Below are 15,675 nucleotides of genomic sequence, written 5' to 3'. Positions count from 1 at the left end.
GAATAGATAAAGCAGAATGCTCAGGACAAAAAAATATCTCCCTCTAGGAACCTAGATTCTCAGAAAAGGTATCCTCAAGCTTATACTTGACAGATCATTGCCAATGTTTCATTTTGGCAAAGCAGACCTACCTCCCATATCTTAGAGAAATGGAGAAGGTAAGAAGAGGTAGTGTTGTGTGCCATGGTGGTTTGCTGCACCTGTCAACCCATCACCTAGGTATTAAGCTCCACATGCATTAGCTATTTCTCCTGATACTCTCCCTCCCCTGCCCCACCAACAGACCCCAGTGTGTGTTGTTCCTCTCCATGTGTCCATGTGTTCTCATTGTTCAGCTCCCACTTGTAAGTGAGAACATGCAGTGTTTGGTTTTCTGTTCCTGTGTTAGTTTGCTGAGGATAATGGCTTCCAGCTCCATCCATGTCCCTGCAAAGGACAGGATCTCATTCCTACTTAAAAAATTTAAATCCCTAGGATTTTAGAAGTGCAAAAAACCACTGGGGATAATCCACTGTGATCCTTTCATAGGGATGAGAAAATGGAGCACAGAGAGGGGAAGTAATTTGTCCCTAATCACACAGCCACCTGGTAACAGAAATGGAATTAGAAACTGGGTCTCAGGTTCGAGTCTATACACTAGACCACGTGATCCAAAAAGATCTATAGATGAAGATTCATGGTCTCCCAAAGTGCTTATTATGAAAACATGGAAATCAAGATCTCCCTTTCAACATCAAGAGATTTTGTGATGTTCAAGTGTAAAATTATTATATCCATGTATTAGGATTCTTTGGGGAAACAGAACCGAGAGAGAGGGAGTAAGAGAGAGAGATTTATTATACAGAATTGGCTCATGCACTTATAGAGGCTGAAAAGTTCCCAGATCTGCAGTTGACAAACCGCAGACCCAGGAAAGTCAATGGTATAATTCTAATCTTAGAGTCCGAAGGCCTGAGAATCAGGAGAGCCAATGGTGTAATTTCTGTCTGAAGACCGGCAGGCTGAAGACACAGGAAGAGGTGATGTTTCAGTTTGAATCCAGAAGCAGGAAAACAGAAACAAAAACAAAAACCTATCCCCAATTCGAAGACAGTGAGCCTTTGAATTGAAAGAGTCCCCTTTGACTCATTGAAAGGGCAGTGTTTTTGTTCTATTCAGGCCTTTAACTGATGGGTTGAGGTCCACCCAAGTTTAGAGAGGGCCATCCGCTTTCTTCAGTCTACTGATTTAAATGTTAATCTCATCCAGAACCTCACAGACACACTTAGAATAATGTTTGACCAAATATCTGTGCACCTTATGGCCCAAAATGACACATAAAACTAACCATCACAAATTGTTATCATGAGATTCCTGGGTCTCGGTAACATCAGAGAAGCAGAGTTGCACACACAGCCTCCAACATAATCTTTGATAATCACTCTGCCCAGCCACTAGGGAAGATTGTGACCCTGGGGAAAAAGAGGTATCAAGATCTCCTTGCCGAGCCTGTTCTTTTGGAGTTGGGCAAGAAGGCAGATAAATTAGAGCTACATATGATAACCTCATTGATAGTAGTATTTGAAATGTAAATCCTGATATTTTAGAATGAAATGGAAAAAATAATAAAAAGGTAACAGATAGCTTAGCCATTTTTACTCTTAAACTATAACAAAGATTTTGAAAAGACAGAAAGGTTTATGAGAATGGCACTATCTCTTGAGGTTTCTCTAGAAAGCAGGGGTCCTCAAGTTTTGGTGACAAGCAGCCACTTTTCATTCCCCCAAAGCTTTATGCTCACAAATGTAGTAGAGCAAGGAGGGAAAAGACCACAATAAAAACAGTGTGGAGGGGGTTACTCTTCCTTATAATTGGAATTTTGGCAAATCACAGAGCTCTTCGTTGGTAGTTACAAAGATCTTGGAGCCCCACCGTGAAAAGATTAAAGACTATAGTTGGGGTTCATCGTCATTGACAGCTAACACCCTGTAAATGTTCAAAAGTAAAAATAACAGGAAGAAAAAATAAGAAGGAGCTCTATAAAAGTCACATAGAGTAATAAGATTACAGAAAATCAGAATGTCAGCACTTTCTAATGGGAAGTGAAAGACAGATAAGGAACTCACTATTTCAAGAAATTTTTAAAAAAAGAAAAAGAAAGAAATTAAGAGAGTCCGCATGAAAATGACGGCTCTATTCATTGACTTAATTAACATTTTCTCTGGACCTTTGAGGGGACAAAACATAATTAGTTTTACATAAAGCACGTTTTGCAATTTCATTGCCCTGGCTGCATATTTAGTACATTTTCAGGCCATCACCTGGATTACAGAGCCTAGAAAGTCCAATCAGAGGCAGGAAGGAGGTTTAGCTACTATTTGAGAATGTGATTCTATGGCTCATGCCAGCACCAATATCAGGGAGAATACCCCAAAATACCACAGGTGTAACATATCTGAGCAACAATACCCTGTTTTTTAAAAAAATTGAAGTCAGTTAATCACCATCATTCTTGGTAGATCAAATCTGGTTACATCCATCTAGGCTGGCAATCCTGTTCCTACTACCTGGAAACCTTCCTACAGCGTGCATATGACCCCCATCCTACCTGAGAATTTATCCCGTCACCTTCTGCCAGGTTAAAGAAAGGGGAACCAGGATCTGATTCTCAAGGTCACAAAAATGGCATCTTTTTTTTGACTCCCTTCAGAACTGGGACAAGGAGTAGAAAGATTGAAAGCAAAATATTTGGAATTGGGCTATAAATCAAATGAAAGAGACAAAAATTCTAAAATGTTCAATATCTGCTTACTGTCCAGGCCATCATCAAGAAACTGAATTATGATCAGCTCAGCAGGCCTCCTCTCTCAAGCTCCTTCCTCTGGAGTACCTTCTCTCCACCTCCATAACTGCACACGCCTCTAGGGACCACCAGGAACAAGCCATAGGCCCTAAGGAAAGGAGATAAAGGAAAGGGAGATCAGGAAGCTTGGCTGATGGTTTTCCAAGCCAGGTTATTACATGAAACTAGATATACTATAGATTTTAACCTCAGAGAATAAGATTTTTGTTTTGGGGGTTTGGGTTATTTATTTTCCAAGAAGAATTAAATGTTACAGAATTTGGAGGTATGATTATACAGATACTATATGACGAAAAAAATCTTTTGTGCCACAACTGCTTAAAATTCTTTAAATTGCTAAGCCCAAAGATACTGAAACCTCACAGCAACATTGAGTGACAGATACACTAATCTTCTTTCTATCCTTTTTATAAGAAAAGAAGGTGGGACTCACAGAAATAAAACAGAGTGGGTGACAGCAATTTAGAAGGCTGGCTGGGAGGTATGCCTGTCCTTCTGACTTCAGAATGTTTGTCTTTTTTTTTTTTTTTTTTAACTTTAAGTTCTGGGATACATGTGCAGAAAGTTCTGGGATACATGTGCAGAATGTGCAGGTTTGTTACATAGGTATATATGTGCCATGGTGGTTTGCTGCACCTATCAACCCATCATCTAGGTTTTAAGCCCCGCATGCATTAGGTGTTTGTCCTGTTGCTCTCCCTCCCCTTGTCCCCCTGACAGGTCCTGGTGTGTGATGTTCCCCTCCCTGTGTCCATGTGTTCTCATTGTTCAACTTCCACTTATGAGTGAGAACATGCAATGTTTGGTTTTCTGTTCCTGTGTTAGTTTGCTGACAATGATGGACTCCAGCTTCATCCATGTCCCTGCAAAGGACATGAACTCATTCTTTTTTTATGGCTGCATAGTATTCCGTGGTGTATATGTGCCACATTTCCTTTATCCAGCCTATCATTGAAGGGCATTTGGGTTGGTTCCAAGTCTTCGCTATTGTAAATAGTGCTGCAATAAACATACGTGTGCGTATGTCAAAATGTTTGTTTTTTCCAGTGACCATAATACTTTCCTTCAGCATTCAGAAAGGGGAGAAGAGAGAGAGAAAAAAAGATAGAAAAACATAAAAAGCCTTTTTATTCTTTTTTCTGTTTTTTCTCTCTCTCTCTCTCTTTTTTTTTTTCTTTTTTTTTTTTTCTGAATCACCTTGAAGCACCTGAGTACCTGAGTACCTGAGTTTTCTTTCCTGGCTCACTGTCATCAGACTTCCCCTAACCAACAAATTTTTTTCTTGGGTTTCCCCTGAATCCAAGTGTTCATTCCTTATTCTCTGCATCCCTCTTTTGATAGGTCCCATTTGTAAAGCCTAGGAAACTGGAACTGTAATGTCCCACTCCACCAGATCACATCATAATAGAATACCTAAAGAAGTCCTTGTGCCCAGAGTTCCTAGTACTTGGAAGGTCATAATGAGATTATTATCTTCTTTTATTATTATCAGTTTTTTAGAGACAGAGTCTCATTCTGTCATCCAGGCTGTAGTGCAGTGGCACAATTATAGCTCATTGTAGCCTCGAACTCCTGGGCTCAAGCAATCCACCTGCCTCAGCCTCCCAAGTAGCTGGGACTACAGGCACATGTCACTACAACCAGCTCATTTTTTGTTTTAAAATTCACCAAGTTCATCGGCCAGAACCAACAGGTCAAAGAAAAACCACTTGCCAAGTTGAAATTCTAAATTCTAATGAATTACCTTAAGAGGGATTCTTGAAACATGAAGGGGGGAAACAGAAGTGTTTCCCTTTCCTAGTTTTATCCCAGTTGGCAATGACGAGAAGGGTTCAATTGTACATAAAACTTGTTCTGATGTAGCACTTTATCTGCAATTGGTAACTCTGGCTGCACATTAGAATCACCTGGGAGTTTTTTAAAAATAAAGTCTATGTCCCAGCACTGGTGTTTCTAATTCAATTGGTCCTTGTTGGGACCCAAGCAGCAGTTTTTTGTGTTGTTGTTGCAGGGGTGTGTGTGTGTGTGTGTGTGTGTAGACAGGGTCTCACTCTGTCACCCAGACAAGAGTGCAGTGATGCAATTATAGCTCATTGCACCCTCGAACTCCCAGGCTCAAGCAATCCTCCTGACTCAGACTCCTGAGTAGCTGGGACTACAGGTGCACACCACTACACCCAGCTAATTTTTAACTTTTTTGTAGAGACAGGTCTCACTTTCTTGCCCAGGCTAGTCTTGAACTCCTGGGCTCAAGCAGTCCTCTGCTTCAGACTCTCAAAGTGCTGGAATTACAGGTGTGAGCCCCCGTACCCACCCCTAAGCAAGGGTATTTTTAAGAAGATTCCCCAGGTAGTTGTAATGAACACCTCAGGTGGGGAACCACTGCTAACTTCATAAATAGGGCCTCCCTGTATCCATTTGTAACATTAGAATCCTGCGCTCATCTCTGAGGAAAGTGGCTCAGAGGTGTTTCCTGCTCTTGCATGTCATGTACATATTCTTCGTAGTTAACTTAGAATGGTCCAATGACTCATTTCACAAGTCAAAAAGCCCAAATTCCATTTTAGGTAGATCTGAACAATGATAATTGTCAGCCCCTTGCATTTGAAAAGTGCATTATATCTCACAGACCATTTTGCTGATGAAGTATCTCATTTGATCCTTACCACAGCCCTGCAACAAGCAAGTCAGATATTTTTCCCATTTTAAAGATGAGGAAATCAGTGCTTCAAGACGGGGAGTGATTTCCCAGGGTCACACAAACGGAAGTGGTAGAATTGGGTCTAGAACCCAGGTCTCCCATCTCAGTCTGGTCTTCTTGGCATCACCCAATGCTGGCCACCACTGAGTTTTCCTTCCAATCCTATTGGCCCGGTCCAATGCCCTGTCATGGTGTGCTTTCCACTCTGCTTCTCCACTGTAAGGTGCATGTGAATCGCCCAGGGATCTTGTTAAAATGCAGAAGCTGAGTCACTGGGTTTGAAGTGGGTCCCAAGATTCTACATTTCTAACCTGCTGTGAGTGATGCCGATGCCGCTGGTACACAAATCACGCTTGGAGTAGCAAAGGCATAAAAAAATCATGAAATATATTCTTCAAATGATACTGAAGAAAAAAATTAAACTGAGCTTCATCCATCTTCTGGATGCTCACGAGACAATCCACATGTATGGAAGCAAACCATCATCAGATCCTTGGCAGTTCTCCCTGGCTAGAATATGTGTTATTCTTTTGGCAGCCAGATCATCATTGTGCTCATGTCTGGAATAGGATCAACAGCTGGAGTTGCAGCAGCCACTGGCTATAATTTCTCTCTCTCTCTCTCTCACTGCTTTGCTTCTCTTTCTCTCAAGCCAGAAGGATAGGGTCTGTGGGGCCACTGGGCCATCTGGCCATGCAGCTGCCCTGAGCTTCTGAGTCTGAGAACACAATGGTGATTCACTTTGTGCAATCCAAGTCCTTAGATGACATCTCCAGTTCCTGGAAATAAACTGCCAGGGAATAGTTACATAGACAAAGGGTGTTTGTCTTTGAAACCTGTTAAAATTTATCAGTGAGCCAGGCACGGTGGCTTATGCCTGTAATCCCAGTACTTTGGGAGGCGGAGGCGGGCAGATCACTTGAGGCCAGGAGTTCAAGACCAGCTTGGCCAATACGGCAAAACCCCGTCTCTACTAAAAATACAAAAATTAGCTACGTGTGGTGGTGCACTCCTGTAATTCCAGCTACTGAGGAGGCTGAGGCATGAGAATCATTTGAACCCAGAAGGCAGAGGTTACAGTGAGCCTAGATCGTGCCACTGTACTCCAGACTGGGCAACAGAGCATAGACTTTGTCGCAGAAACAACAAAAAAAATGTTAATGTATTACCATCGATAAAGATGATCTTTTTCAGTTTGTTTTTATTCTTAAAATAATCAAATTGCTGAATATGTTTGCAGTATACAGAACATCCTAGAGAGCACAAGGGACAGGGACCCCCAAAATGGGTTTAGCTCCACTCTCACCATGGACTAGACAATCTGAGGCAAAGCATTTCATCTTTCTGTCCTTTAGAAAATGAGATGGGCCAGGCGCGGTAGTTCATGCCTGTAATCCCAGCAGTTTGGGAGACCGAGGCAGGTGGATCACCTGAGGTCAAGAGTTTGAGACCAGCCTGGCCAGAATGGTGAAACCCCATCTCTACTAAAAATACAAAAATTAGCCGGGTGTGGTGGTGCATGCCTGTAATCCCAGCTACTCAGGAGGCTGAGGCAGGAGAATCACTTGAGCCCGGGAGGTGGAGGTTGCAGTGAGCTGAGATTGTGCCATTGTACTCCAGGCTGGGAGTCAAGAGAGAAACTCATCTCATATGAAAAAAAAAAAAAAAAAAAAAAAAAAAGATTGTGGGACTCTATGCTCTGACAATCTTTCCTAAAACCAATATCCAGAGTTAGTGGTTCTATCTTTACAAAGTAGAAGAAATTCTTGCGGAGAAACTTTATCTCTTTCTTCTAATACCCCTTCCCCCCAATCACGAATAGTCCACATTCCAACTGCTCCACAGGACATATGATCATTGCCCACTCTACCCTGGGGCCATTCAATCCCAGCCAGTCATTTATGACAGCTGCCCACTTGTATGCCATCCAATCTTCAGGAGGCACCATTGAGAATGCACAGCTATGTCCTGACACACCAGAGACCCTCTCAGTCCCATATGAGTCAGATTCACCCTTCCTTCTATTCCCTTGACCCTCTCCCCCTTGCTGCCATTTTGATGAGCACATACGTTTATATCCATTACAGTTGCTGAGGGTTAATATTTTGAAATAGTTATTTGAAATAGTTTATTTCCTAGTATTACCTCTTTTCACTTCTCTGTCACCATCCCTCCCATGTTCTCATAACTTGCCTCTATTCTTCATTGGCTCAGGGGAAGAATGTGTCAAAGAAAATGGTTCAACTACCCCCACTAGTTTTTCAGCCATTTGTTTAACGAAAGTCTTCAGGATAAGGAAGGATTTCAAAGAAACCTGAACAGAGAATAATTTCCCTCGGGCCCTAAAGAGACTCCCCCTGAGGTCAGAGGGAGAGAGAAGTAAGTCAAGGAGCAGAGAGGACCTATATCTCGATCCCTAGGGTCACCACCTGGAAGACAGCAATTCAGAGAAAGAAGTGAATTGGCTATAGGGTGCACACAGATCAACAGGACCAGAGACACCTCACCCAAGATCTCCTGGCCCCAAGTAGAACACAGGAATAGCTGAGAGTCACCATTCCTGAAGAGTGACAAAGAGAGAATGTAAGTAGACAGGCATGAGAGGACCTGACCAGCACCCTACCCCAGTGTCTTGACATTGCACAAGATCCAGAGTGTGACACAATCCCGGGGAGACATGGGGAAACCCCAGAAAGAACTGAGGTTAAGATTTCTTTCCACTAACCTAGCAGAATGAAGCCTGCAGTCAGAAATTCAAACCTCAAGTTGAGTTACCAAAATGAAGAAAATTGTTAAATGCATAATTCCTCCCTAAGACTCATGTCTGCTCTACATCCATAGGTGTTGTATTGGCATCACTCTGCATGAGCAATTCCAGTTGGACTTTACTTCAAAATATGAGGGAATCCAGTGGTTGTTCATTAAGTATTCCTTGCAAGCTGAGTATCCATGAAGCACCTAGAGCAATGCATGGCATATAGCAGCCTCTTGAACACTGCTGGCTGGTTGGCTGGCTGGTTGGTTGCTGAATGACCAATATACTTGATGAAGCACTAAAACAACTCCCTTCCTTTATTTTACTGTGCTAGTTTGAATACAGAAAGATAGAAACTACTCAAATCAGTAAAATGTGAACTAAGAGTGAGCCCTTAATAATAACTTCTTCCAGATCTATCTCCTTGGATCACTCCAAATATATAGCCTGAAAACGTTCAATCCTCTTCACCAGAGAGTTTACGCTGGAAGGCAGACAGCTGCTATATGTGATTTTACAAGGACTGTGAAGGTGTGAACAGCCTTGAAGCCCTAGGACCACTGTGAAATCTAGGATGCTATGTTTTGAAGCAAGAAGTTTGTCTTGGCAACTGTGCTGTGATCGGGCATGCCTGGGTGTTAACTGAAATTGAAAAGAGCCTTTCAACAGCCCTAGGTCCTCAATTACTTTTTCATATTATAGTTCAGGTTGCTAAAAATATTCCTAAACCTCTGCCTTTTGATAATTCAGAAGGGGAGGTCTTACATGGAGAAATAGCTGAATAATAACCACCTCCTACTAGAAGTTCAGGATAAATCTAGAGAAGGCATTGGACTCCATCAGAGAAGCAGCCATATTGGATCCTGTCTGTTGCTGCAAGGTCTCTCCCCTCCCCGCTAAGACACACTTCAAATAAAAGCTTCTACATCTCTTCTTGTGTGAAAGTGAGATAATTTCACATTTCAGATTGTTAGCAGTCACTGCTTAAAAGTACTAAGTCACTACCCACCTACAAATCCTGTTTTATCGCTTTCTCTTAAAAAATATTTTTAATGGGGCTTAAGATTTGGGATATAAAGCAAGAACACAGGAAAGAGATATGATTTCAGTACTCAATTACAAATGGCAGAATTTTGATACTGGAGCTTACTTCAGTGTCAATCCTCATGTCTTATGGGAATTCCTTCCTTTCTGATGTTTCAAATTCTATCTATATTTAGTGAACTGAATAGATAACTTTACTGGTTACTATATACATTAAACACAAAGCAAAAAGAATAAAGGAGTGGGAGATCAATTTTTACTATGCACTCCTAGTAGAATGCCAAGGGCTCTGCAGACATTAAGTGACTAATAAGAATCTCATGTTTCTATTTTTCAAAGACAGCAACTAGAAAAGGAGGAACTGTGAACCCAAGGTTTTCTAACAAGTTAGAAACATGGAGATATATTATGGGGCAAGGATAGAAATGCTGTCAGCCTACCCAACCTAGATACTCTTCCACAAGCTTAGTTAAGTCACTTGAAATTAAATTGTCTTGTCTCTGAAATACTCCCTTTTCCCAGAATGGTTAGAGAGTCACACAAGTCTTAGCTGCCTGTGTGAGACCTATCCCCAATTCTGAACTTGATGTGAAAAAAAAAAAAAAAAATCCTTCCATACCTTTTTGTCTTGCCCAATATGTTTATCCGACTATCCCTAGAATCACTTCTACCATAGAACCAGCCTACCTAGTTGTTCTTCTTCTTAGCCAGTTGGCAGTTCCTATGGTTTGAATGTGATCATGTGTTGGAAACTTAATATGCAGCAGTATTAGAGGTAGGACCTTTAAGACATGATTAGGTCATGAGGGCTGTGTCATTAGAACAGGAGTGGGTTTGTTATCACAAGAGTGGGTTTGGTATAAAAGTGGGTTTGGGCTTTTCTTGCTCTCTCTTGCCCTATCTTTGTCCTTCCACCATGAGAGGACATAGTAAGAAGATGCTCACCAGATACCAGTTCTTCCATCTTGGACTTCTTAGTCTTCCAAATTGTGAGCCAATAGATTTCTGTTCATAATAAATTATTCAGTCTCAAATATTCTGCTACACCAGCATAACACAGACTAAGACAATAATGGGCAAATTATTTAATCATTCTGTTCCTTAATTTTTTCATCTTACCACTGAAGGTAATCGTTTCTACCTCAATATTCTTATGAAGACAGATTAAAATTCTATTTTAAGGGTTTAAGACAGTTTGAGGGCATATCAAGCACTAAATGTTTGTAATTATTATTCCTGGAGACTCTGAAGCTCTTTTCTTATGCACACACACACACACACACACACACATATCCCTTGCCAAATTGTAGAAATACCCCCTTTTTTTTTTTGAGATAGGGTCTTTCTGTGTCACCAGGCTAATGTGCAGTGGCTCAAACATGGCTCAGTGAAGTCTTGACTTCCTGGGGTTATGCCATCCTCCCACTTCAGCTTCCCAAGTAGCTGGGACTACAGGCATGTGCCACCATTACCATTCCCAGCTACTTTTTTCTTTTTTTTTTTTTTTTTTTCATAGCAATGGTGTTTCACTATGTTGCACAGGCTGTGCTCAAACTTCTGGCCTCCAGCTGTCCTCCCATCTTGAGCTCCCAAAGTGCTGAGAGTATAGGCATGAGCCACTGTGCTCAGCCAGAAATGTAATTTTTTAATGGATATATCGTGACTATTCTAGAGCCAGTAGGCTAATTACATGTATTTTGTCCATGACTTCTCTTAGTCTGGTGAGCCCACCATCATTTTCCCCTGAATTCCTTGGACAGGGCAAATTCTGTGAGCCATCCACCTCACTTACAGTTTCAGAAAAGTTCACCTTCTAGCTCTGGCCTGGCACTAAATATAGTCCTTCAGGGCTGTAATCATTTGCTTTATTCTGACCTCTTGTTGAACAGCCACAAATTACCAAGTGATCTCCCCTTGCTTATTCCTTTCAACATTCCTCACCTAACTAGCCCCTGTCTTGGTTCTTCTCTTCCTCATCACAACATCTCATGCCTTTGCTTTTTCTCTGTGCTTCCCAGTCCCAAACTTGCCATTACTTGATGGCTATATGGAGGTAGATGATCAGATTCTGTGCAAGCTTCTTCAGGGGAAGATGTTACCAAGAATATGGTTGTGCAACACGTTATTATTAAGCATATTGAAGTGCTTGCTCTGTTGGTACTGTGCTACATTCTGTAGGAAATACAGCAGAATATAAGGTAGAGACTTGACCTCAGGGAGTTTATAATTATTAATAATTATCTCTAATGTACAAGCAGCACCCACTCCACCATGTTCTAAAAAAGTAGTTAGGAAATCCCAGGCAAGGAGAATAATATTATGTGTACTATGGTGGTAAGAAGTGGATGATAACTAAATTTTCAATTTTCTCAACCCCAGTCCAGCAAAAGCCTTAAGTATCTCCAATAATAAGTGGGTCTTCGCATGAGAAAAGCCATGAAATCATATGACAGGATCATCAAATGCATGTATATACATAAATCAGTTAGTGACTATTCTCTAAATCATGAATCTAAGTCCTTTTGCAAATTCATGATAAATGGACCACATTCAGGCTATGTGTCCTTTTAAACAACTTACATCTGTTTCTTATAACTCATTAAGTGGCAAAATGCCATTCTACCAGTTCTATGCACCTATTGTTTAACTTGGCTCTGTTTTCAGCAGTCTGAATAGTGTTCTTTCGGCTGGACAATGTGTTTATTCATGTAGCTGTAGCTATTCTGTTACTAGGAGTGTGTGTTTGAAACAGACATAATGTCTGGAAGGAAAGAAAACACACAAAAGAAAAAAAATAAATACATATCATTTTTTTCTCAATGACCTTTGCCCCCTCACATATATTAAACACATCGTACTCCTCAAAACATCTTTATAGAAGAAGACATCTATAGAGATTTTACAGAAGAAGACTTCAAAGGGTAGAAGACTATCTCAAGGTTAAATGTAAGTGGATGAGCTTCAACTCTACATTGCTCAAACACTGATAGACCTCCATGAGATGCCTCTTCCCTTATGGAAGACAGAGTAATACCTCTGTCCATCTTACAATGCTAAAAATGACTAAATAAACCCTGTCACTTAAATGGAGCTTCTTGGTTATAATTTTTAGTACAACATCTTCTGATTCAAGGCATCATTTTGTAGTGTGGGGAGCCTATGATTTTGAATGGCAGCATAGAATAAAATTGAGAAGAATCTTTTGTAAAATATTTCAACAGAGATGAAGAGAAGGGTTCTTGGGCCTACCTGATGAGGGTTCAACATGGGGAAACTGAATGGCTGCTCTTGGGAAAGGGGACTCTTTGAGTCCCAACAAGCTCTAGTGTTGAATGATTTCATACTAATAATGTGACTGTGTTTTTTAAAAAGTATTGTGGTGACCAGATTTGCCAAGGAGATAGGAAATCTGAGTAATGAGTGAAGCTGCCTGTCAATCATAAGGTAATTCAATAGGTGAAACAGAAAGAGATCTCTTGAGAAATGGTTGGCCACAGGGCGCGACACCTCATGAAATTTCTTGCTGGTGAAACTCTCTTCCTTTGCTGAGAAGGTCTCATTTGCTGAGCTTTCACAGATGTAGAAATATGGACTCAGCAGGTTGCAAAGCCAATTGACAGTTTCAATCGTGTCACTTACAAGAAGAATTTGATAACCAATTCAGAAATGAATTGTGCTCCTTTCCTCTTTTGATTAGCATACCTCACCAAACCCATTCTGACTGTTCCAAGTGTGCATCTCAAGTCTTACTTGTTGTGGAGCTTATATATTGAGTTCTTTCCAGAGAGCAAGGCTCTGCGGTTTGTGTGGAGTGGGGAAGGAAGGGCATCTATTACGAAATCAAATGACTTGCCTTTCATTCACTAATAAAAATTAACATTCTAGCAAGAAAGACCTAGGAACACAGGCTGTGTTGAATAATTTTACTTGCTCATTTCAAAACTTACAAGTCAATAATTCTATTACCATTTATGTTCCTTACTAAATATATCACAGAGATACTATCACAATAAAACGAAGCTGAAAATAGACTGAGGGAGTAAAAAATCCTAATACAACTCTATTTCTTAACGAAGTTAATTAACATCCCTAAGCCCTGACCCTCTTATCTATAAATCCTGATCAGCCTGGCACTCCATAGTTCCAGAACAGTTATGATGGCCAAAGGAACCATCATTTCCTTTTACTACTACATTTCAGCACTACATATGAACATGCTTTTAAAAGAGAAATGTGTTCCTCAAATGGAAGATAGTGAGAAAATTCAAACCCAGGGGATTAAGTGACTTGCATGAAACTGGCAATTAATTGGTGATGGGACTGGGACACAGAGCTAGCCATTTTTATTTGCTAGCTAGATGTATTTCTTCTCCAGACCTTGTTACTTTTACCATTTCTTCTTGTGAAACCAACATAGCCACTTTAAAAGGCATGCTTTAGAAATAAGCACCGTACCTAAGCTTTTATGACCTAAAAGCAATCGAAAGAGTTTAACATCAAAAAGGGGAACAGCTATTCAAATGGCCATCTTTTAACTAATCAGGTACTCTTTCCACTAGAGATATTCAGTGAAAACCCGTTCTATGTCAGTCACTCCTCAATGTCTAAGCCATCACAGTGGAAAAAATGGGCAAAGTGAAAAGAAAATATTTTCAAGACCTTTCAATACTACCAGTGACAAACCCATTAACAACACACAAATTACTGATCATTGTAACTTATGTCCACAATTACACGTATGATTAACTAAGATGCAACCTGCTCAACATAGTTCATTTCCAAGACACAGGGACTTGAGATGTTCCTTCATATGAATGAGGACTGCTTAATTCTGTTTCAGGCTCTTAACGAAAGGAGAGGAGAAAAGAAAGAAGAAATTGATCTTTCCAATTCCAATCTAACTTTATGTTTCTTTTCTCACCTTTTAAGTTACTGAACTGAATCAAATCGCAGCATCCAGGCCTGGTGTGCACAGTCATAAGCATTTCCAGGGGATTGCCTTGCACTTTCTACAGATCACATCTTGCTTAGTATACCCAGATGTACCCACTCCAAGCAACATCACGCACTGCTTATTCATCCCTGGGTCTTTTGCTGATGTACTTGCACACAGCCAGGCATTTATCACCTGGTATTTCTGTAATTTGCTTTTCTTCACAAATAGCACTTCTCTATACTTGTTCTTGATTGGAATTCACCTTGTTCATAACTGAAAACCTCTGCAGTTTATCATAAAGTCACTCTAAATTCTAATGATAGCCCAGTAGCCTCTCAGGCCTAGAAAAAACCTTGCAGACAGTGATTCTGACCAACCCCCTTCTGCTCTAGAGGAAGAAATGGAGACCCAGAGGCATAAAAGGACATTTCCAGGAATATGGAATGTCTCGGTTAAGATTTTGGCACAAAATGGAATTCGTCTCAGATGATTTGACTGAAGAAATGTGAATTTAAAAAAAAAAAAAAAACTACTTATAGAGGAGTGGACAGGATTAAGGCAAAACAGTGGATACTGAGACCCACCCCCCCACCCCCAACAACCTGCACCAGCAGAAACTCCTACTTCTACAAAGTCTAAGATGAAATGGGGAAATAGCCACCAAATCCCAGTGAGGGCAGGAAGATAGGAGGGGCCGCCAGACCACTCGAGGTGTAATCAAGGAAGGACACAACTATTGTCCTGGATGCTGTGTCAAAGCAGGGATGAATGGAAGAAATATCCCAAGCACTCTTCTGCCCACTCTCCCATCTCCTGCTGTGTCTTCTGGGGCTGGATTTCCATAGGGCAGGGCTGGCAGGGGACGTGGCCCATTCAGGTCAGCTCCCCCAGGCATAGAACTGAGCAGGGATAGAATAGAGAATCAATTTGGAGGAGCAAAGGGAGAACAACCAACAGATATAGTGAATTCAACCACCCAACCTCCATTTTCACCAGGATCCATCTCATTACAAAGGCTCTTATTTGCCTAACAAATATTTACTGAAGGGAAAATAAAGAAAAGGTAAAAGAAACGCAGACAAGTAGGAAAAACGTAGAACAACCCTATGCCAGGCACTGAACCAAATACTACGAGGGGTCAAAAAGAAATAATGAAAGTATACTATAGTAATATACTTACCACATGTATCAACTTAATATAGCATTTACCCTGTGTCAGGCCCATTCTGAGCACTTCATATATAGTAACTCATTTAACCTGCAACCTCATTTAACAGATGAGGAAACTGAGGCATAGTGCGTTGAGAAGGATAGGCCCTAATCCTTTTGCTGAAAGGTCATTCTTTCACCACTACTCTACACTGCCTCTCTAAAGTAAAAAAGTCTCTTGGGGAATT

The sequence above is a fragment of the Theropithecus gelada genome, chromosome 12 (genome assembly GCF_003255815.1).
Source record: "Theropithecus gelada isolate Dixy chromosome 12, Tgel_1.0, whole genome shotgun sequence".
Lineage (NCBI taxonomy): Eukaryota > Metazoa > Chordata > Mammalia > Primates > Cercopithecidae > Theropithecus > Theropithecus gelada.
Note: the sequence above shows the minus strand (reverse complement) of the source record.